A 23918-nucleotide genomic window follows, 5' to 3' on the forward strand; every position below is an offset into this window, starting at 1 on the left:
TTTGCTTCACTTGGACAACATAAACTCCGCAAATGCTTATCCATTCAACTCAAGGTGCTAGAATTTATTAAAATAAAAACATCCTTTTAAAAGTATGCTCAGGGGGGTGGGGTTTACAATCAAGTGGTGTATGAAATAAATAATCATAGGTGGTGCTATTTTTCTAGAAAAAAGAGTTGCCGGGATTCACCACAAACACCTCCCTCATTCTCTTAGAATGGCAATAGCACCTGAGAGGTGCCAGAATGGATTTCTGGTGAGTTCCAGCTGAAAAAAAGCCCTGATCATAGGGGAAAATTTTTGTTTTTGTTTTTAAATATATTAAACCTTATGAAAGAAATAGGTTGTATCCAACGAAGTCACAGGGGACCTCCACCTGTGCAACGAGGCCTTCTCTTCCTGTGTGCCCCACTCCCATGTCCTCCCCAAATCCATTTTAGAGGTTTCCACAACCTTCAGGAGCAGATGGGATCAGTGAGGCACATTAGAAATAAATGAATAACATAAGATTAAATACGAATTTAGGGTACTGTGTGCGATATGACGTTGAATCAAGCATGATATTCCATGATGAAGTTCAAAGTGGGGGGGGTTAGTTAATATTACTGAAGGGTACTGCCATACAGAATGGCAGGCACAATTGCAACATCTTTTAAACAAATCAATCTGTTCTGGTAAGAAGCCAACACAACATAGAACCAATCAAAGTTTTGTAAACTGAATTAGCAGTTGCAAGAATGGACCCAAGCATTCCAGGCATTAAATACTGGACAAATGACCCAGCTACTTTTGAAAAAAAGAAAACAATCCTTAAAAATATAGGAAAAGAAATAAGCAACGAAAGTACAACAAAGTGAGAAAATAGACAGGCAAACCAATCAATATAATCAATTGTGGTAACAGCAGTTGCCAATGCAATTACATTTTATATGATCAATGCATCCTTTTGTTAGGCAAGGAAGGGCAATAGACAATTTCCCTCTCGGAGTCAGACGGTTACAATTATGCTTCTACCAAAGGCTGCTAAATGCTAAGTAGAGCAAGTGAAAAGCCTGTGCTTGTTGTTTAGGAGCTAGAAACATTTGATACTTCATGTTTTCCTAACAATATGCTTTTCTGGCTGTCAATGTTATACTGTCCAACTTTTCGAGCACCAAACCAGAATGCAAATTAGGGATGCATTCTTGGATGAGTCACATGACCCACACCACATTCTCAACGTGAAAAAAAGCACTTTGGGGGCACTGAACAAGATCATGGCTCACAAAAAGTGCTTTTTCAGGGTGAGAGCACCATGTGAGAGCACCCAAAATGGTAGCTACGATGTCCCATTTTTTTTGTCCCATTTTTTTCCGGGGCACTTGGGAAGTATGTACTGTAACGTATATTTCACAGTTACTGGTCATGTTCCTTGGTTTGGGGATTTTTTTTGTGCTTTGCAAACCTCAGAGCTCCTGGAAAATGCTGAAACCTCTCTCTAGAGGCTCAATTTAGGCAATAATTCTGATGGAAAAAGGACCAAAGTGGGGGGAGGGCTGGACAGACCATCTAGCCCAGGCGCTCAAGCTCAAAGGGGCCCTCTAATTTAGACACTTGTCAATTTGGGGGCATTCAGTAAGTTTCACAGCTTATAACACCGGTCTTGAAAGACCTACACTGGCTCCCAGTACATTTCCGAGCACAATTCAAATTGTTGGTGCTGACCTTTAAAGCCCTAAACAGCCTCAGCCCAGTATACCTGAAGGAGCGTCTCCACCCCCATCATTCTACCCGGACACTGAGGTCCAGCGCTGAGGGCCTTCTGATGGTTCCCTCGCTGTGAGAAGCCAAGTTACAGGGAACCAGGCAGAGGGCCTTCTCGGTAGTGGCGCCCGCCCTGTGGAACACCCTCCCATCAGGTGTCAAGGTATAAACAACTATCTGACGTTTAGAAGACATCTGTAGGCAGCCCTGTTAGGGAAGCTTTTAATGTTTAACAGATTATTGTATTTTAATATTTTGTTGGAAGCCGCCCAGCCAGATGCGTAGAGTATAAATTATATTATTATTATTATTATTATTATTATTATTATTATTATTATTTTAGGTGCATTGGATCAAACTGTGGCACACACACTCAGCACACAGCTGCAAATTTAAGCCATTAACAGATATGTTTGATAACTTTTTCTGTTAGCCGATACAGATTTTTCATATGCTTAACATCCATAGTGACATTGCATGAAGGCAAGTTTTTTCCTCAGTTATTCGTGCATTTGCACAGAAAAAGACCAGAAAAACATTTGTTAATTTTATTTTATTTTTAAATCAAATTATGCTTCACTCTTTTTCTTTTTTGGGTCCCTTATTTTCTTTTCATGTGTCGTCATTTGTTCAGTGGCTGTATTTATTACAACTAGGTGCCTCAGAAGCCAGAAGTGGCCTAATCCTTCAAGAGTGACTGGTTGGTAACATTGATGATACAGACCTTCTTATGAAACAGGATATCATGATTTAGAGCAGAAGTGGATGCCCCTCTCAAGCCACTTTGGCTGGTGTTTGGGTCTTACCACCTGCCAATCAGCTGATACCACATCAACCCACCTGACAGGAGCACATCTGGTGGAGGTGGTCCAAGGCTGCTATCTGAGAACTCCAGGGCACACCCACCCCAAGGACTAGCTTGGCACTTATCAACCACCATTAAAGCCATAGGGCTGTCTCAATACATCGCTGGCCTGTATAAAGTGGGCCCTGATCGGGCATTTGTTTTCCCAGTAGTGATGTATGGAAGTGAGAGCTGGACCATAAAGAAGGCTGATCGCCAAAGAATTGATGCTTTTGAATTATGGTGCTGGAGGAGACTCTTGAGAGTCCCATGGACTGCAAGAAGATCAAACCTCTCCATCCTTAAGGAAATCAGCCCTGAGTGCTCACTAGAAGGACAGATCGTGAAGCTGAGGCTCCAATACTTTGGCCACCTCATGAGAAGAGAAGACTCCCTGGAAAAGACCCTGATGCTGGGAAAGATGGAGGGCAGAAGGAGAAGGGGACAACAGAGGACGAGATGGCTGGACAGTGTTCTCGAAGCTACCAGCATGAGTTTGACCAAAGTGCGGGAGGCAGTGGAAGACAGGAGTGCCTGGCGTGCTCTGGTCCAGGGGGTCACAAAGAGGCGGACACGACTAAACGACTAAACAACAACAACTGAGTTGAGAAGATGGTTAGTCTGGAAGGGTTCATGTACTTTGCTGTCATGGTCACGTCTTTTCCTGGTGGGTGTTAGACTGGATCCATTAAGATGGTCTGCGCCTCAGAGATTTGCGGAATCGAATGGAGCATTTCAATACTCATTTTTAAAAAAACAAAAGAACTTCATGCCCACCAGGTAATGGTAATTCAACACAAAAGGGGAGAGGATGCGAGCTCTTTCCCTCCCATGGGTTTAACAGAGAGACCCTTCTAGCATAACCATTTCCATGTAACACTGTGAAATTCAGTCTGCATGAAATGTTCTGGTAATTCTTACAGATGTTTTATTAAAGAAGGTGGAAAGGGGGCCTGAACAAATCCACTTAAAAATTAAATACCAAAATATGCAGTTCATTTTAGTGTTGGGTACACATTTCCTTTTGAAACATTAAGGCTTATGGGCATTTTACAGGAACTCGATAGAAAGAGCGGAAGCCAACCCTAAGATACAAGCTCGAGTGAACAGACTGTGTACATGGATAAAGATACGAAGAAGAAAGGCCTGACTAGGGGCGGGGAGGGCTGGAGTGGGGAAGGAGGGGGGGGCGGAGTAAACCGGATGGTATTTTGAATTGATTTTGTTATGCAAGCCTTTTTTTCAGAAACCATATATATTAATGTTACTGTATTTTCCGTCCCATAGGGCGCACCGGCTCATAGGACACACCTAGTTTTTTTTGGGGGGGGGGAATAAAGGGGAAAATATTTCCTTTATTTCCCCCCCCCCAAAAAAAAAAAAAAACAGGTCGAGGAATCCAAACCAGGTCGGGGAACAGCGGGATGGTGGCGTTCCGCCTCCCCGTTGTCCCCTGAGCTTGTGGGGCTGGCACTGGGGAGAAGCGTGCTTCTCCCCAGTGCCAGCCTCCAAACCAGGTCGGGGAACAGCGGGATGGCGGTGCTCCACCTTCCCACTGTCCCCCGAGCTTGTGGGCTGCAGGCTGCTGCCCGCAAGCCTTGCGAGCCCGCGGGAACTCCCGCCGGGCTTGCATGGCTTGCAGATAGCTTCCTGAAGCCTGGAGAACGAGAGGGGTTGGTGTGCACTGACCCCTCTCGCTCTCCAGGCTTCCGCGAAAGCCTGCATTCGCCCAATAGGACGCACACACATTGCCCCTTCATTTTTGGAGGGGAAAAAGTGTGTCCTATAGGGCGAAAAATACGGTATATAGTTAGGCATTGTAGTATGAATGAATTTTGTTCTGTATTCTTTGTTTTATAGAATATATATAATAATGTTATGTTGCTAAGCAAATTTAATAAAAATAAAAATAAAAAAAGAAACATTAGGCTTCACCACCTCCCCCAGACCCAGAACACATCGAGTGCAAAATGCAAAGCCACATCATTCGCGTCCTAGAGGGTGTATTAGTTTGCAATGCCTGCCCAGCAGGAAAGTTAAATTCTGAAGTCAGTATTTCCATTGCATTTCCTGTTCCATATCCCATCATGGCCCTTTTTATCACCCGCATTTGCATTTGTTCCTCCAGCCAAGCAATAATACAAGTGCACCATATGGGAATCCCTAATTTGATATCTGGCTACATTTCATGAAGCAGTTATACTCTTGTTTCTAAAACAAGCTCTTAGCAGCATAACATTTCTCCGGGATGAAGGAGCTCTAGTAATGCCTGGTTCTGCATGACTTTGAAAACTAGAATCAAAATGCTTTTTCTAATCAATAGAAGAGATGCTGCGTTACAAATCAGGGGAAGTTTAAGACAAAATCGTGCAGCTCCACAGAAAACAAAAGATACAGGGGAAAGAGAGAAAAACAAGATAAGTAATTGCTCACTGTTCCTCTCCAAATTGTATGTTGTTTCCTCCCAAATCTGGTTTCGTTCAGTAGCATATGCAAGTCAGTCCCACTACTATCTCTACAATTGTTTCATTCTGTTTAGGAGTGGATCTTTGTTGAACAAAGCTGGCTACAGAATAAAGGTAAAGGTAAAGGGACCCCTGACCATTAGGTCCAGTCGTGACCAAGTCTGGGGTTGCGGTGCTCATCTCGCTTTATTGGCCGAGGGAGCCGGCGTACAGCTTCCAGGTCATGTGGCCAGCATGACTAAGCCGCTTCTGGTGAACCAGAGCAGCACACGAAAACGCTGTTTACCTTCCCGCCGGAGCGGTGCCTATTTATCTACTTGTACTTTGACGTGCTTTCGAACTGTTAGGTTGGCAGGAGCAGGGACTGAGCAACGGGAGCTCACCCCGTCACGGGGATTCGAACCGCCGACCTTCTGATCAGCAAGTCCTAGGCTCTGTGGTTTAACCCACAGCGCCATAGACCTCAGCAAATTGGGACTCTTGTTGTGTGTCATTGTCGTCTTCCTCCTATGCAGAACAAGGCCACCCCTTGATCCTTATGCTGAGCTCCACTGAAATTGGAAGAAGCTCAGAATACGATGGTTGCCCCTTCATTCATACAATGAGCGGACACAAAAGTTCTCTGGCAGGCAGCACAAAGGCTGCTAGGCTAGTGCAAGGATGGTTGTCACCACTTTATATTGTCATATGTGCACTCTCACACTCTCACAAAGGACACAAACACAAATCCTTCTACCCAGCCCAGCACACTGTGTATTTTTATTTTTTTGCTGTCACTGTGGGGCCTTTGGGTTGCTTAGGGGCAGAGGCATAGCATGGGGGGCAGGGGGCTGTGGCCCTGGGTGCATATTTTTGAGGGGCCAAAATTAGGCACAGAGCCCTGGCAGCTGAGGCATGGTGGCAGGTGCGTTGGTCTAGGGGGCAAGTGGATAGAGACAGTGGGCAAGGAGTTTGTTAGAGGTGGGCTCAATTCACATTCCATGCGGGCTCCACTCATGCCCCCTGGCGTGTGCCCCCACGCTAGCTGCCCAGTCCACAACACTTGCTCTGCCCTGGGCACCAGCAATCCACGCTATGCCACTGCTTAAAACAGGGGTCAGCAACCTTTTTCAGCCGTGGGCCGGTCCACAGTCCTCAGACCTTGTGGAGGGCCGAATTATATTTTGAAAAAATTATGAATGAATTCCTATGCCCTGCAAATAACCCAGAGATCCATTTTAAATAAAAGCACACATTCTACTCATGTAAAAACACCAGGCAGTCCCCACAAATAATCCAGAAATGCGTTTTAAATAAAAGGACACATTCTACTCATGTAAAAACATGCTGATTCCCAGACCGTCCGTGTGCCGGATTGAGAAGGCGATTGGGCTGCATCCAGCCCCTGGGCCTTAGGTTGCCTACCCCTGTTTTAAAAGGTAAGGATAAATAGCCCAGAATACAGCCCAGCAATGCAGTGACAATCAGTGCTACTGATTTAAAATTGATGTAACATTTCTGTCTACCTGGTCTCAACCAGTAACAGGGTGGTCATATTCTGTACCAATTGCCCTTTCTGAACCTTTTTCAAAGGCAGCCCTCTGTAGAGCCCATGACTGTAGCCATTCTGGACGTGACAAAGCGTGTTCTCCTTCATGGAGAGCACGTGTTGCGGTGGGGGCCGCCAGGACACTCCAAAGTTGGGGGGCGGGCTAATTGATCGTTGGCCACTGATGCGATTGGGGCTTCCCTTGTTGTTGGGAAGAAGTTAATGTTGCCATTTATTGATTGACAGCCAGAAATAGTAAAACTCCTTGCACGAGGCTAGGGCTTCCTCTTTTCGCCCGTGCAGCGGATTGCCCGTCCCTCCCTCCCTAGAATAGGGTTAAAACAAAAAAAATTCCTTCCAGTAGCACCTTAAAGACCAGCTAAGTCAGTTCTTGGTATGAGCTTTCGTGTGCATGTACACTTCTTCAGATATCTGAAGAAGTGTGCATGCACACGAAAGCTCATACCAAGAACTGACTTAGTTGGTCTTTAAGGTGCTACTGGAAGGAATTTTTTTTGTTTTGACTATGGCAGACCAACACGGCTACCTATCTGTAACTAGAATAGGGTTGTTCGCTTTGACCTTGCTATGCCTGTCATGGGGTCATCTGCTTTGGAGCGGGGGCCTGGTAGGAATTTGTCCATCTGGCTGATTGGCTGGGGCCATTTGGTTTTTGCCTACTGCGTAGCAAATTGTCACAACTTGTAAGGTTCGTGGTTAGGCATTGGTTTATGGTTTGGTTGGTTGAGGGGCATGGATTGGCTGTGCCTGCCCCTCTAATGCTGCTGCTGCTGCAAGGGATTCCGTTAAAGGAATTGGGGGCTAACTATTGCTTGTCCACTCTGTCAAGGGGGCTCGGGCTATAGCAATGAGCTCCTGGTTGCATTTGGGGTGAGGGCAGGTTCCCTGCTCCGCGTGACCCCCAAGTGTATTCCCCTATTCTGACTTTCGCATCGTGCGGAATGTCAGTCTGTCCCCCATGGTGGGGGCAGATGGATGCAACCAATGCCTACGCAACCACTCACAAATTTGTATTTTAATAAAGTTGTGGCCAAAATTATGCCAAAAATCTTAAACAAAAATTTCTGTGTGATGTGTGAGTTATTGGGGTGGCCCTGGGGACCTCGACCCGCAAGTGCCAGGACGACAGACCCACGGTCCAACTTCTCCAGATGCAGCCGGTATACCTGTCAAAGCTGGTAAAGGACACTCGCTGGTTACCAACAATACTCTTAACATAACAGACCCAAGAAGATTACACTGTTTATCTTCTTCCTCCTTGTGAAATGCAGCATAACAAAATTAGAAAGCATTTGTAGGGGATTCTGCTAGAGCTGCCCGCTCTGTGTTTTATGTTTTAATATTTTAAGCCAAGTTTATTATAACAAGTCGGTGACAGTGCTTTTAGTAGGTTAATAAATCATGGGCCTATCGTATCACTGGGTGACAGCTATGCATAGCACAAGCGGAAATCTGATATTATTTCAGCAAAATGGCCTCTTGGTATTGGCTGCAAGTACACTTCAAACTGTTGGGTTTTTTTCCACTTAGCTAAGTGCAATGTTTCATTACAGCTCTTGTTTCAACCTGCAGCATATACTTTGGGTCCACCTGCTCAGTAAAGAACTGTGAAGAGCCTTGCCTGGATTAGACACCTGCAAGGCCTGAATTACCTGTAGTTTTTCAGCGGCATGTAGTGACCTGCATTTTGCCTGGTTTCTTAACACAAGTGATGCAATAGTAATGCAGCTGCAGCTCAGAGGCCACTTAAAAAGCAGGAAATGCACGGCGTCCGATTACCATTAAGTTGAGGAATCAACTGTCATGTTTTTCCCTAGATGAGGAAAACACCTTCCTTCTAGCTACAGTAACGCATACAGGGGAAACACAAAAAATTTGAATATCGTGGAAAAGTTCATTTATTTCAGTAATTCAACTTAAAAGGTGAAACTAATATATGAAAAAGGTGAAACTAATATATAAAAAGCAGAGACATCACCTTACCAACAAAGGTCCGTATAGTTAAAGCTATGGTTTTCCCAGTAATGATGTATGGAAGTGAGAGCTGGACCATAAAGAAGGCTGACTGCCCAAGAATTGATGCTTTTGAATTATGGTGCTGGAGGAGACTCTTGAGAGTCCCATGGACTGCAAGAAGATCAAGCCTATCCATTCTGAAATAATCAGCCCTGAGTGCTCACTGGAAGGACAGATCCTGAAGCTGAGGCTCCAATACTTTGGCCACCTCATGAGAAGAGAAGACTCCCTGGGAAAGACCCTGATGTTGGGAAAGATGGAGGGCACAAGGAGAAGGGGATGACAGAGGACAAGATGGTTGGTTAGTGATCTCGAAGCTACCAGCATGAGTTTGACCAAACTGCGGGAGGCAGTGGAAGACAGGAGGGCCTGGCGTGCTCTGGTCCAGGGGGTCACCAAGAGTCGGACACGACTAAACGACTAAACAACAAAAATATATGAGATTGACTCATGACATGCAAAGCGAGATATGTCGAGCCTTTATTTGTTATAATTGTGATGATTATGGCGTACAGCTGATGAAAACCCCAAATTAACAATCTCAGAAAATTAGATTAAATGAAATCAGCAAAACAAGGATTGTAAACAGAGCAATATTGGACCTCTGCATGTCATGAGTCTATCTCATATATTAGTTTCACCTTTTTAAGTTGAATTGCTGAAATAAATGAACTTTTCCACGATATTCAATTTTTTCGAATTTCACCTGTATGTCTTTGCTATCAGACGATAGTTCCTTTCACCGTTTTCATAGTGCCTTCATATAGATGTATTTTAGAAAGTGTGTCTGTGCCTTGAAAAGGCATTTACCTCAGGCAGTTTTTTTTGGGGGGGATGCAGGGGTACGCATACCCCTAACCATTTTGTGAATATAAGTTTGGCCTCATTGAGGTGCAGCATTTCAATATGAGTAGGAAAATGAGAGTACCCCTAAACATTTTATTTATTTATTTTAGAAAAAAAAGCACTGACTTCAGGCCCCATGTGTTGGGGATGGGGCAGGGTAGCCACCCATCTTCCTTCTGAGACCTCAAAGCTGGCCTGCTGTCCCCAAATACAGTGCCAGATACTGTTCCATCACCTTTGCTGAAATAAAATTCTGCTGGCAGTCCTGTTGGACTGTGTACAGTGGTACCTCGGGTTAAGAACTTAATTCGTTCTGGAGGTTCGTTCTTAACCTGAAACTGTTCTTAACCTGAAGCACCACTTTAGCTAATGGGGCCTCCGGCTGCCGCCGCACGATTTCTGTTCTCATCCTGAAGCAAAGTTCTTAACCCGAGGTAATATTTCTGGGTTAGCGGAGTCTGTAACCTGAAGCATTTGTAACCTGAAACGTCTGTAACCCAAGGTACCACTGTACAGTGGTGCCCCGCAAGACGAATGCCTCGCAAGATGAAAAACCCGCTAAACGAAAGGGTTTTCCGTTTTTTGAGGCGCTTCGCAAGACGAATTTCCCTATGGGCTTGCATCGCAAGACAAAAACGTCTTGCAAGTCTTGCGAGTTTTTCCCCTTTCCCCCCCTTTTTCTAAGCCGCTAATAGCCGCTTAGCTGCTAAGCCGCTAATAGGGATGCTTCGCAAGACGGAAAAACCGCTAGACGAAGAGACTCGCGGAACGGATTATTTTTGTCTTGCGAGGCACCACTGTACATGGAAAAGGGAGGACGCCATCTTGCCCTTTGCCTCAGCAGCAAAATGTCTCAAGCCAAGCATTCTTTCTGGAAGAAAGCCAACTTTCTGGAGAGGAGAAGGTTCTCGCAGGCTGGCAGTGATGAAAGGAGCAGGAAGCTGAAAGCTAGGATAGATGACTGTGTAGCACAGTTGTGTTTAACAATGCTAAGTCCGTAGTAGCTAAAAGTGTCTGCGCAGTTTTTCACAAGCAGCAATAGGTCTGGCAATGAGATGAAAATAAACAAAAACCCAGCAACAGAGAAGCAATGCAAACAAGCAAGCTGATGCAGACAGAAGAACACTGCCTTGTGCAACAGAAGTGAACAATTATATAGACTGAAAGTGTGGCTTCTTTGATTTTAAAATGGGTGCTTCTCATGAGAATGTTATCAAGAGAAATATATAGTTGCTGGTGAATAGAATTGAGAGTAATGGAGGTAACTTACGGATGTTCTAGAACAATCTAGCATTTACATAACCACTGCAGTGAATGCATGAGGGTCCAGGAGAAAATATAAATTAAATAGCAAATTTACCTCTGTGGCTACATTTATTTATTTATTTATTTCTCAGTGGTTTACATAAAAAAAATACCCAATTAAAAATACCAATAAAATGTATTAAAATATAAATAAAACCTACAGTTTTAAAACAAATATACATTATAAAATTGCATTATAAAATTTGGCTTTCCTAATACTAAGTACAATATTAACATTCCAAAAAGCTGCTAACATAGCAAATGAACAACATCACAGAAGTTATGCAAAGAATGCAGGGCTAGTTTTCTCATTATTGTAGAAGCCAAATATGTAAAAATTATAATATGTATTGATAACAGTGACAATCCAGTCACATACAATGTCATATTTGAAAATGAGGAAGAAGCAGAGATGCACAGTTTGAAATGATTAGGCATCAGATAGCTATGGGTTGATACTGAAGTTGCTCCTTTACTTGATAACTGTGCTTCACCCATTCTCTGTGTATAATCAATAAATTAGTTGAGAGAGGGAACAGATGACACAAAATACCTGACCTCAATAATAAACCAATACTGTACAAGCTTAACTTGAATGTAAGGTATCACCAACTGGAGGAAGAGCCCAGTTCTAGATTCCCACCCATCTTCTGTTCATTCCTAAACAGACGAAGGTCTGTGAGGGCTTACTCACAGGAAAAAATGGTATCATCACACATTAAACTCAGTGGTACTTGCTTTATGTAAGAGGATTGCACTATTAGCTATAGGGTATCATTGGCAATGGGACGCGGGTGGCACTGTGGTCTAAACCACAGAGCCTAGGACTTGCAGATCAGAAGGTCACCGGTTCGAATCCCCACGACGGGGTGAGCTCCTGTTGCTCGGTCCTAGCTCCTACCAACCTAGCAGTTCGAAAGCACGACAAAGTGCAAGTAGATAAATAGGTAAAGGATGGGAAGGTAAACGGCGTTTCCGTGTGCTGCTCTGGTTCACCAGAAGCGGCTTAGTCATGCTGGCCACATGACCCGGAAGCTGTACACCGGCTCCCTCGGCCAATAAAGCGAGATGAGCACAGCAAACCCAGAGTCGGTCACGACTGGACCTAACGGTCAGGGGTCCCTTTACCTTTACCTTTAAGGAAAAGCAGGACATTCCAGTATCAAATTAGATACTGGAATGGCTTCTGTAAATCCAGGACTGTCCCTGGAAAATAGGGACACTTGGGGGGTCTGGAGTTACAGAGAGATATAAATCATATTCAGCACAAAGTAGGAGAGCCATTGGTATCACCCTTCAACTTGGGGTGGGGGAGAATCCTGAATCACCCCGATTCACTTTATTATTTGACCCACACATGAAGCCAATGAACATGAAGCCAATCCACCCATACATTCCAGATTGGTCATGTCAAGAGTGGAGCTTCATCTCATGTTTAAAAGGAGCTTTCAGTGTGATGGGAAGCAGGGAGCTTTGGATTGGAAACAGGAAACGGTCTGTCCATCCCCGGTCCCCGTCCCCCAATAATATTTGCAGCCATATGATAGAAATAAGTCCTTCTGATGCAAAGGAGACTCACTTCCACATTAGTGGGTTGAGGACTGCAGCATCTCCAGATGGGGCTTTCACTGAGACACTCAACGGTAGATATAAAGCAGACAAATTTATGACGTGAAGGGGAACAGCGGAGACGATTTCAGCAGACAGTCCTACATTTGGGGGTACAGAAAGCACTGGGCTGGCAGGGAGACATTTGAGTTTGAAGCACCCATTATAATCACTGAGCAAAAATCTTGGGTCATGATGACCCAAAAGAAATGGTGCCATATTTCATTTTTTTCTAAAAACAGGGCTTGGAACAAATGGCTATGACACCACCAAGCATATAACAGCTGGCATTAATAACGCTACATTAATTCCTGTAAGGACTTGCAAGTTATTTGCCAGTTCTACCAGATCTCAAGAGCAAGAAGGGCACTAATCCTAGTAGTAAAGGTAAAGGGAACCCTGACCATTAGGTCCACTCATGACCGACTCTGAGGTTGTGGCGCTCATCTCGCTTTATTGGCCGAGGGAGCCGGCGTACATGACTTCTGGCGAAACCAGAGCAGCACACGGAAATGCCGTTTACCTTCCCGCCGGAGCGGTACCTATTTATTTCTTGCACTTTGACATGCTTTCGAACTGCTAGGTTGGCAGGAGCAGGGACCAAGCAACAGGAGCTCACCCCGTCGTGGGGATTCGAACCGCCGACCTTCTGATCGGCAAGTCCTAGGCTCTGTGGTTTAACCCACAGCACCACCCGCGTCCCTAATCCTAGTAGTGCCTTGGCAATAGTGACATGCCTGAAATAGAGAGAGCTGTTGGGGGGATAATAAAAGACAAAAGTAAGAGCAAAAGTTGCTCCTCTTTGAAAAATGTTTATAATTTATATACTTTCCATGGCTTGAGTTCAGTTGTGACCTCTCAGCTGGAAGCTGTCTTAGCCTGCTTTCCCCTTCCACCTGCCTAGTGAGAAAACAGCCACCATCTCTGTAAGCACGGATAAATCTGTCATACTGACTTACATGATGAACTCTCTGGAGGAAGAGTAAAGCAGTCCAGAGGATAAATCTAAGCCACAGAAACAGAAGCAAGGATGTCAGAGTTTACAACATCTCCTTTTAACCCCTTTGGTATGGGCCTTATTGCCTATAATTATCACTAGCACAGCCTGATACCCTGAAGCCTTTGCGGAGTGATGAATGCTCAAATATTTAAGTACCAATATGACACAGAGAGCTCATCATCAGGGGAACAGGGATGCAACAATAACAATCCTCTGAGATTGTGGAAATGGTGGCAACAGGAGGAAGGGAAGGGTGCTCAATGAGGACAGCCTTTTTTAATCGCAAGTATGGATTAAAAAAAAGGTAAAGGACCCCTGACAGTTAAATCCAGTCATGAACAACTCTGGGGAGGCGGCACTCATCTCACTTTACAGGCCATGGGAGCCAGCGTTTGTCTGCTTCCGCGGACAGTTTTTCCGGGTCATGTGGCCAGCATGACTAAGCCGCTTCTGACAAACCAGAGCAGCGCACGGAAACGCCGTTTACCTTCCCGCCGGAGCGTTACCTATTTATCTACTTGCACTTTGATGTGCTTTCAAACTGCTAGGTTGGCAGGAGCAGGGACCGAGCAACGGGAGCTCACCCCGTCGCGGGGATTCGAACCGCCAACATTCCGATCAGCAAACCCTAGGCTCTGTGGTTTAGACCAGTGTTTCCCAACCTTGTGCCTCCAGCTATTTTTGAACTACAACTCCCATCATTCCTGACTAGCAAGACCAGTGGCAAGGGATGATGGGAATTGTAGTCCAAAAACAGCTGGAGGCAGAAGGTTGGGAAACACTGGTTTAGACCACAGCGCCACCCGCTTCCCTGAGTATGGATTAAGTATAGTTTTAAAAGGTAAATTGAAGCCGTACCAGAACGCAAAGGCTCAGGCCATTCTATGCTGAATTTAACTAGCCTGCAGCTCGAAGGGATGTGGGTGGTGCTGTGGGTTAAACCACAGAGCCTAGGACTTGCCGGTCAGAAGCTCGGCGGTTCGAATGCCCGCGATGGGGTGAGCTCCTGTTGCTCGGTCCCTGCTCCTGCCAACCTAGCTGTTCAAAAGCACGTCAAAGTGCAAGTAGATAAATAGGTACCACTCCAGCGGGAAGGTAAACGGCATTTCCGCGCACTGCTCTGGTTTGCCAGAAGTGGCTTAGTCATGCTAGCCACATGACCCGGAAGCTGTACGCCAGCTCCCTTGGCCAATAAAGTGAGATGAGCGTCGCAACCCCAGAGTCAGTCACGACTGGACCTAATGGTCAGGGGTCCCTTTACATTTACCTTTACCTTTACCCTGCAGCTCATTGTTAACCAGTCCCTGACTCTCCCTTTTGTGTGAAGAATGGCCAGGTCCACTTCTTCTCATGAAGGGCTTTTCTGAACACCTTCTGAGCACCTAGTGGCAATGAAAACACAGCACCACTCCCTTACCCAAACAGTGCATTCAGTTCCTTCAGAAAAGAACTGTTCTCAAAAGGCAGGGTGTACAGCTCAAACATTTTAATACTAAAAATCGTGGAATAATAAACAATTTGAAACCGGTTTATTTTGACTGCAAGGGAACGCATCACAACCAACTCTCTCATTTCTCACATGCCTACCAGAATGGGAATTGGTTTAAGAAGTGGAAGGAAGACGGAAAACACAAGATTTACCCACCCAGGAAGAATGGCAGATGAAAGTGAAGGATTATATGGAATTGGCGGAAATGACTGGCAGAATCCGAGACCAAGGTGAAGAGTCGGTGGAAGAAGATTGGAAAAAAATTAAAGTTTATTTACAGAAACATTGCAATATTAAGGAATGTTAGAAGGTTGTTGGAATGAAGTAATGTGGTTTTAGCAGAAATGATATAAAGGATTAGGTTAAAATTGACTTATTAATTGGTGAAAGACGAGAATTACAGTATATTAAGATAAATTATTAGGATAAAAACAAAGCTGGAAAGGATTTGCTGAAACATCTAACGGAACTAGAATACAAAAAAGGGAGGTGTGAGGAGGTCAAGGAAATAAGTAAAGGAAAGAAAGCTATGCAAAGGTTTGATCTGTTTCTTTTTAATTGTTTGTATTTTTATGTCTTTTTTATTTTTATTTGTTATTGTCTCTCTTTGTAATCTTTAAAATTTGAATAAATACTATTTTTTAAAAAAAGAAGTGGAAGGAAGAAAACACTGAGGGTGGGGCTTCTCAGAAAGTTTAGGACCATATTAGTTTAGTTCGATAGCAGAACTAAGTTTGTTTGTTTGTTTGTTTCTTATAAATTGTATACCCAACCCCTGAAAAGCTGTTTCCCCTAAGGTGGCTTTTTATGGACCAATATCGGTCCATAAAAATACCCACTGATGTTATTTTGTATTATAATAACACAGCATAAAAATTAGTCAACCTTGAACTCTAAACTATTACCTGGGGCATTCAATAGCCAACATAATTTCTCTGTTTTGCATCCTTTTATGTCAGAAATATATTATTATAGTCAACTATACATGTAAGCACAAAAGGAATGACTGGAGAAGATAAAACTCAAACCATTTAAAATAAGATACGATCTACCATTCACTGCCCCTCCTCTTAAACTCGGGCTTTATAAACAAAATTAGAAAGAGGAATTACAATAGGGAAAGAAATAGTACAGCATAAAAAAATGAAGAAAAATATATACAAAGTGTGTTTCTGTTGCATGTCAACTTTAGGAGTACATGTTCCATCAACATAAAAAAAATTGGTATTATTATTATGGGCCATTTCCCACATAGCTAGGGATTGTGCCCATGGAGCCAAATCATTTGGGTGTGAGGACCGAATGAGTCCCCAGCTTTCTTATTATTTGTGAATATTTCAGATACATTGCTTGTTCTCAAATTCTTCCATAAAATATTTATTTTCAGAGTATTTTCATGGGTAGTAGTAAAAGGAAGTTAGACTGTACAAAGTGAGATTGCTTTAAAAAATATTGTTGAGTCCCATGGATCTTAAGTCTACTCATTCTTGTGAGCAGACTTAAGATATAAAGGAGTCAGTGAAATTCTCTTTATTCTGAGTGATATTATTTTATCGTCTTTCTATGTGCCAGCGAGAATGAATGGGTACCCCACTCCTTATAACAGACTTTCCCAGGGAATAACAGAAATGTGCTCCATCTACTATACCCTTTTCATCCCTTTTGAACTATTTATACAAGTATTCAGAAGCTTAACCAGAAATGAAAGAAATTCATTTTAGTTTACATGTAGTAAGAGACTCTGGGACTCCATTACGTCTCTAGCAGCAGTGAAAATGTGATTTTTTATTTTTTTTATTTTGTAAAGGCAACACAAGTAAATCTGTTTAGCCTGGAAAAGAAGAGACTGAAAGATATGATAGCCATCTTCAAATATCCAAAAGGCTGTCACATGGAGGAAGCTTGTTTTCCCCTGCTCCAAATAGTAGCACCCAAACCAATGGCTTCAAATTACAAGATTCTGACTAAACATAAAGAAGAACTTTATGACAGTAAGAGCTGTTCGACTGTGGAACGGACTCCCTTGGGAGGTTGTGAACTATTGAAGGTTTTTAAGCAGAGGTTGGCTGGCAATCTGTCATGGATGCTTTAGTTGAGATTTTTCCATAGCAGAGGGTTGGGGGTTGGGTAACAACAACAACAACAACAACAACAACAACAATTTATTATTTGTACCCCGCCCATCTGGCTGGGTTTCCTCGGCCACTCTGGGCAGCTTCCAACACAATATTAAAATACAATTGTCTGTTAAACATTAAAAGCTTCCCTAAACAGGGCAGCCTTCAGATGTCTTCTAAAAGTCTGGTAGTTGTTCTTCTCTTTGACATCTAATGGGAGGGCATTCCACAGGGCGGGTGCCACTACCGAGAAGGCCCTCTGCCTGGTTCCCGGTAACCTGGCTTCTCGCAGTGAGGGAACCGGCAGAAGACTTTTGGAGCTGAACCTCAGTGTCTGGGCTGAACGATGGGGATGGAGACGCTCCTTCAGGTATACTGGACAAAGGCTGTTTAGGGCTTTAAAGATCAGCACCAACACTTTGAATTGTGCTAGGAAAGGTACTGGAAGCCAATGTAGGTCTTTCAAGACCGGTGTTATATGGTCTCGGCAGCCACTCCCAGGCACCAGTCTAGTTGCCGCATTCTGGATTAGTTGTAGTTTCTGGGTCACCTTCAAAGGTAGCCACATGTAGAGTGCATTGCAGTAGTCCAAGCAGGAGATAACCAGAGCCTGCACCACTCTGGCAAGACAGTCCACAGGCAGGTAGGGTCTCAACCTGCGTACCAGATGGATCTGGTAGACAGCTGCCCTGGACACAGAATTGGGCTGCGCCTCCATGGACAGCTGTGAGTCCAAAATGACTCCTAGGCTGCGCACCTGGTCCTTCAGGGGCACAGTTACCCCATTCAGGACCAGGGAGTCCTCCACACCAGCCCGTCTTGTCAGGATTCAACCTCAATCTGTTAGCCGCCATCCATCCTCCAACCGCCTCCAGGCACTCACACAGGACCTTCACCACCTTCACTGGTTCTGATTTGAAAGAGAGCTAGAGCTGGGTATCATCCGCATATTGATGGACACCCAGCCCAACCCCCCTGATGATCTCTCCCAGTGGCTTCAAGTAGATGTTAAAAAGCATGGGGGAGAGGATGGAACCCTGAGGCACCCCACAAGTGAGGGCCCAGGGGTCTGAGCACTCATTCCCCACCACCACGGCCCAGGGGGAAGGAGCGGAACCACTGTATAACAGTGCCCACAGCTCCCAGCCCCTCTAGAAGGTTCAGAAGGATGTGATGGTTGATGGTATCAAAGGCCACTGAGATATCCAGCAGAACTAGGAAACAGCTTTCACCTTTGTCCCCAGCTCACCGGAGATCATCGACCAGTGTGACCAAGGCAGTTTCAGTCCCATGATGATCCATGGGTCCCTTCCAATTTTACCATTCTATGCTTCTATGAGGAATGTTCTGTCTTCGCTACCTGAAACTGACTCTCTTTCCACTCAGAAAATGTGCCTTCCAAGTATCCAAAGGTATATACGATTTATTCGTCCTATTTGCTAAATAACTGAGTTTGAAATCACCTGCAACATCTGTTGCATTTCAGTTCAGTAAGTTCATAAATAACAGAAATAGAGCAGCATCTGCAAGCTTTATGTGAAAAGGACTGCATTTAGGGAGGGAAAAGGAAGGTAGCTGCATTTCTCATATCCAGAGCACTTGATCACCAGAAATCATTGTACTCAGGAAGCTTACTTGATTAATGGACTAGCATGTGAAGCCATCTGCTCTTGGGTACCCAGCTCTGAATCCCAGGGCCCCTAGCTGGGTCAGCACTTTTCTGATGCTGAGAAGTGACTTTCTAAACTTTTTTTTTTCTTTTTAAACTGCTCTTGGTCTTTGATGGTTGGGAAGAAGAAATGATGCATGAAGTTTCATTTCTCTTGGAGCGGGGGGTGGAATTCCTCCATATCTTCACAAATGTGCAGAGCTTTGTAGCAAAAACTGAGCAAAGGAGGGCATGAACAGTCCATCAGCTTTAATGTTAACAGGCTGCAATCACAATGGCTTTATTTGCAAGTATGATTACAGCCAGTGCTTTTTCTGGGGGTGCGCAGGGGTACGCATACCACTAAACATTTTGTGAAGCTGAGTTTGGCCTCATTGAGGGGCAGTATATCAATAAAGTAGAGGTAAAGAGACCCCTGACCATTAGGTCCAGTCGTGGCTGACTCTGGGGTTGCGGCGCTCATCTCGCTTTATTGGCCGAGGGAGCTGGCGTACAGCTTCTGGTTCATGTGGCCAGCATGACTAAGCCTCTTCTGGCGAACCAGAGCAGCACACGGAAACACCGTTTACCTTCCTACTGGAGCGGTACCTATTTATCTACTTGCACTTTGACGTGCTTTCGAACTGCTAGGTTGGCAGGAGCAGGGACCGAGCAACGGGAGCTCACACCGTTGCGGGAATTCGAACCGCTGACCTTCTGATCAGCAAGTCCTAGGCTCTGTGGTTTAACCCACAGCGCCACCCGTGTCCCATAGTATTTCAATATGAGAGGGGAAATGAGAGTACCCCTAAACAATTTTTTAGGGGCGTGAAGCACTGATTACAGCAAATCTTTGTGTGGACAGGACAAAATTGCCCATTACCCAGAGATAAATTTGTTAATTCTATGTATATACATAGACACACAATGCTGAAATTGGAACATATGTGAACTTCCATAGTGAAGCACATGTGGTTTGGGTTGCCAGGAGTAACTTCTATCAGCTTTGGCCTGATTTTCCAGGGGTAATCCTGTCTAGAGAAGACAAGAGGTTTTTCTCAGTTATGCATGCTCTGGTAACATCAAGACTACGATTAAGCAATATGTGGGGCTGACTTTAAAGATAGTTTGGAAGCGTCACCTCAGTTGCTTGTGGGGGCAAAGCATTTTGAGCATATAACACTTAAGGCTATGAACACATTAGCAGCTTGAAACACAGCACTGTTTCTGGAAAGACAATAAAGTTCCAAACAGAGACGTATGGCTGATGAAGATGATGGACTACGCCAAAATGGCAAAATTGACCGGGAAAATCAGAAACCAGGAAGAGAAGTTTAAGAAGGAATGGGGGGAGGGGGAATACAATGTATTTAAGAGAACGCTGTAAAGAACTAAAAACTTTGGCAAGATTTGAGTAATGCTTGTGATATGCAAACAATGGGAAAAAATTGATTATTTCTTGTTGTTTTTAAGAAAATAAGGGAGGCAATTGAAAAAAAGATTGATAATGGTAACGATGGAAGGGCGGAGGAGAGTCAGGGATTCAAGGAATCCTAAATGATGATGTAGATGTATAACATTTGAATTCAAATTAGTTATGTAAAACACTCTCTCTCTCTCTCTCTCTCTATATATATATATATATAAAGAAACACAGCACGATTTCTACCGCCTGCTGATTTCAAGTTGTTTTGTGATGTTGCTGTTCACAACAAAGAGAAGGATTTGGCCAAATTTTCTTTCACTGCAACAGCCCTCTGCACATGCACAATGGCTGGAGATAATGTTTACACAGCCTCTGTCTGTTCCAGATGAACTGGCTGCTAGTACTTTTCCAGAGCCAATTTTAAGTACAGTGGTACCTCGGGATGCGAACGGGATCCGTTCCGGAGCCCCGTTCACATCCTGAATAGAACGTAAGATGCGACTACGCGTCTGTGCGTGTGCAGGTTGTGTTTTGCCGCTTCCGCGCATGCACGTGACGTCATTTTGACCATCTGCGCATGCACGAGTGGCGAAACCCAGAAGTAACGTGCTTTGTTACTTCCAGGTCGCCGCGGAGCGCAACCCGAAAATACTTATCCTGAAGTGTATTTATCCCGAGGTATGACTGTACTGGTGGTAACCTTTGAGGGTGAAATCCATGGGGAACAAGGGTCACTGCCATGTCCACAAGGTGTGATGCATTGCTGTGGTGGGTGGAAGGTGTGGGGAGCAGGAATATTGCTGCACCAGCCTAGAAGTGGATCTGGTGCAACTAGCAAGCCTAGATTGGGTCCGATGCTGTCATGTGATGGCAGCGAGACTGGCTGCAGATCCAATGAATGCCATTCTCAGTCAGCCCTAGCTCCTCCCACCTCCAGTATGCCATGTTCCAGGACTTCTCACTGGCAGTAGCTGGCAGGGAACCCTCTACTGGCTCTCTTTCTCACCCACACATTTGGTGGAAAAAGGGGGTGGAAGAAGGGGGAGGCTGGTATCAATGGGTTGCATCTGATGTGCACTCTGGTATTTGTGTGTGCATGCATATACCTACTTTAAAGAGCACGGCCGCTACTGGCATCTGACCCCTGGAGGAGTCAGAAGGTGATGGAATCAAAATGGTTTCCTTTTGTTGTGTTTACAACCTGTAGAAGGCAATGAATGGCACAATATTGTTCAAGGATAATGCCTCTTTGAAGCATATGTTTATGCAATATCCGAAGCTGAGGAATTTGGGGAGGAAATATTAGGATGTATAAATACTACTTTGGCAGGAATTAAAATTCTCAGATGATAATATTACTTTAAACATTATACCAACAGTATGGGGTTTGACAGCAGGTCAACATAGATGGACTTCCTATGCCCTAACTTCTCCCAAGAGACAGAAACTAATCCATTGGAAATATAATATAATGGCCCTGTTTGAGCAATGGATAGAAGATATGACAACTCTTGCAATAAGCAAACGGACTCCTTTCACACACAAATTGTGTATTGATAAGTACAATGATATTTGGAATGCATTTATAAAAAATGAGATGTTCTGTTAATACTTTTATATTAGTTGGAATAATTGTACTATTTATATACCCATATTTCGTATTGCATCACAGTTTCAAGTATATTTTTTTTCCTTCTGCGTCTTTTTTCTTTTCTTTCACTTTATTTTCTCACTGGAAATTTTCAGGAAAATATCAGTATTTTAAAAAGGATATCAACAGCAGAACTTGAGGACAGTTAAGTACTGGACAAAATTAACAAAGCCTCAGAGCAAAGGCACAGAGTCAGCTGCTAATATCCAAAATGTCAGATAGAAGGATTAGAACATACTTCCCTGATTCACTCAATAATTTCCAGCAACGTTTTGCATTAGAAAAAGAGCAGGATGGAGGGTTTTACAGGGGAGTGAGCATATGCTACAAAATAATGGATGTTCTTTTAAACTCCATCACTTTTAATTGGAAATGTTCCGGGAAGCTGTCCTCTAGAGGCTAGTCTGTCTATTAGAGGTTATTGTATGTATTACACATGATGAAATTAGGAGTCTCGTATTTGCTTTTAGACAAGACTAATACATTAATAGTTCAGGTAAATAAAAACATAAAAAACAGTACAGGATCAAAAAGGATCAGGATAAACATTATGCAAATACATTCCCATTTGTACTAGACAAAGTCTAAACTCATTTTGTTTAATCGATGAATCTGGCCATATAAAAAGGAGTGTTTGAAAATGCTATTGCAATGCCGGCACAAATGCACAAAACCCAGCAAATACTGTATGCCTTAATAAAATCCAATTGTTAGTAAGAAATGAAAAACAGGGTGCACACTAATGTTGCCCATCCTGAACACATTACAGTGGTGTCCCGCAAGACGAATGCCTCGCAAGACGAAAAACCCGCTAGACGAAAGGGTTTTCCGTTTTTCGAGGCGCTTCGCAAGACGAATTCCCCTATGGGCTTGCTTCGCAAGACGAAAATGTCTTGCGAGTCTTGCGATTTTTTTCACTCCCCCCCCTTTTTCTAAGCCGCTAATCCGCTAATCTGCTTTGCCGCTTTGCCGCTAATAGCCGCTAAGCCGCTAATAGCGCTAAGCCGCTAATAGGGTTGCTTCGCAAGACGAAAAAACCGCAAGACGAAGAGACTCGCGGAACGGATTCTTTTCGTCTTGCGAGGCACCACTGTATGTGGATCTTACTTCTGTGTGATGTGTTTGCAATCACAATGTTTTTAAGGTAAACAGAATAATTTGCTCAACCTCAAAGACAAACTAGACATGATACCATTCATGCAATTAGCATTTACATGAATGGTTGTTTAAAAGGTAAATAGCAGCCCAGATTGGGACACAGGAATGGGTATACCTTTTATCCTTTGCCCCTTCCTTGCTGCCAATTTCAAGAGGACTGCAGAGTTATTTGTTATAAACTCCTAGTCCACCTACAAAAACCTGAGATTCCCAAGAGAAGCCATAGCAGTGAAATGTGCTTGAAAGCAGAGTCAGTTTGCACTGTGTCACTTTAAATCTAGTTCTGTTCCTTCTCCTACTTTTTTTTAAAAAAAAAACAACGTAGAAATCACTAGTGCAAATTCAACAGCAGTGAATTTCATATTTCTCAAATATAGAAAGCTTTTAATTCTGCCATGGGATAACTAAGTAGCTGAAATGCCCTTGCAGATGATCCACAGTCAGGCCAGGACCGCAGGTCAGAAGTCCACTCAGCAGAGTAAACAAGAAGTCCCCCAAATTTGAAGTAAGTGAAGTCACTCACACTACCATCTGAAGAAGGGGAGCCCTTATAATGCCATTAAGACCACAGCCCAAAACTACCTAACTGCACCTCCATCAACATACAAATTTACTGTGCCTCCAAGTGAAGTCATAGTGTCAATAAGTTTACTTTTCCAGACCATCTGGGTTAAAAAAAACGTGCCTTTTATCATCAAAGAACAGGCCATAATAGGAGACTGCTCCACCCAACTAAAATAATTCTCACGTGGAGGACACTGTTCTACAGAGCATTAAAGCAACAACAATATTTATTATGAAGATGCATATTGATTGAGCAGTAGAACGATGCACAACAGAATAAATCAAACTTTATACATGGAAGGGGGAGATATTGCTAAGGAAAGAGTGAGAATTTCATGGCAATATTGATTTTTGTTTATATGCTTCTGCTTGCTATCAACAAAGAGGAAAGAGCCGTTCCAACGCTTTCGATGCCCTGCCTAAATTAAGAGCAGACAAGCTCTTCATGTTTATAGCTGGGATCCCCCAGTTCTGTCACAGTGATAACTC

Source organism: Podarcis gaigeae (assembly GCF_964106915.1).
Source record: "Podarcis gaigeae genome assembly, chromosome: 3".
NCBI lineage: Eukaryota > Metazoa > Chordata > Lepidosauria > Squamata > Lacertidae > Podarcis > Podarcis gaigeae.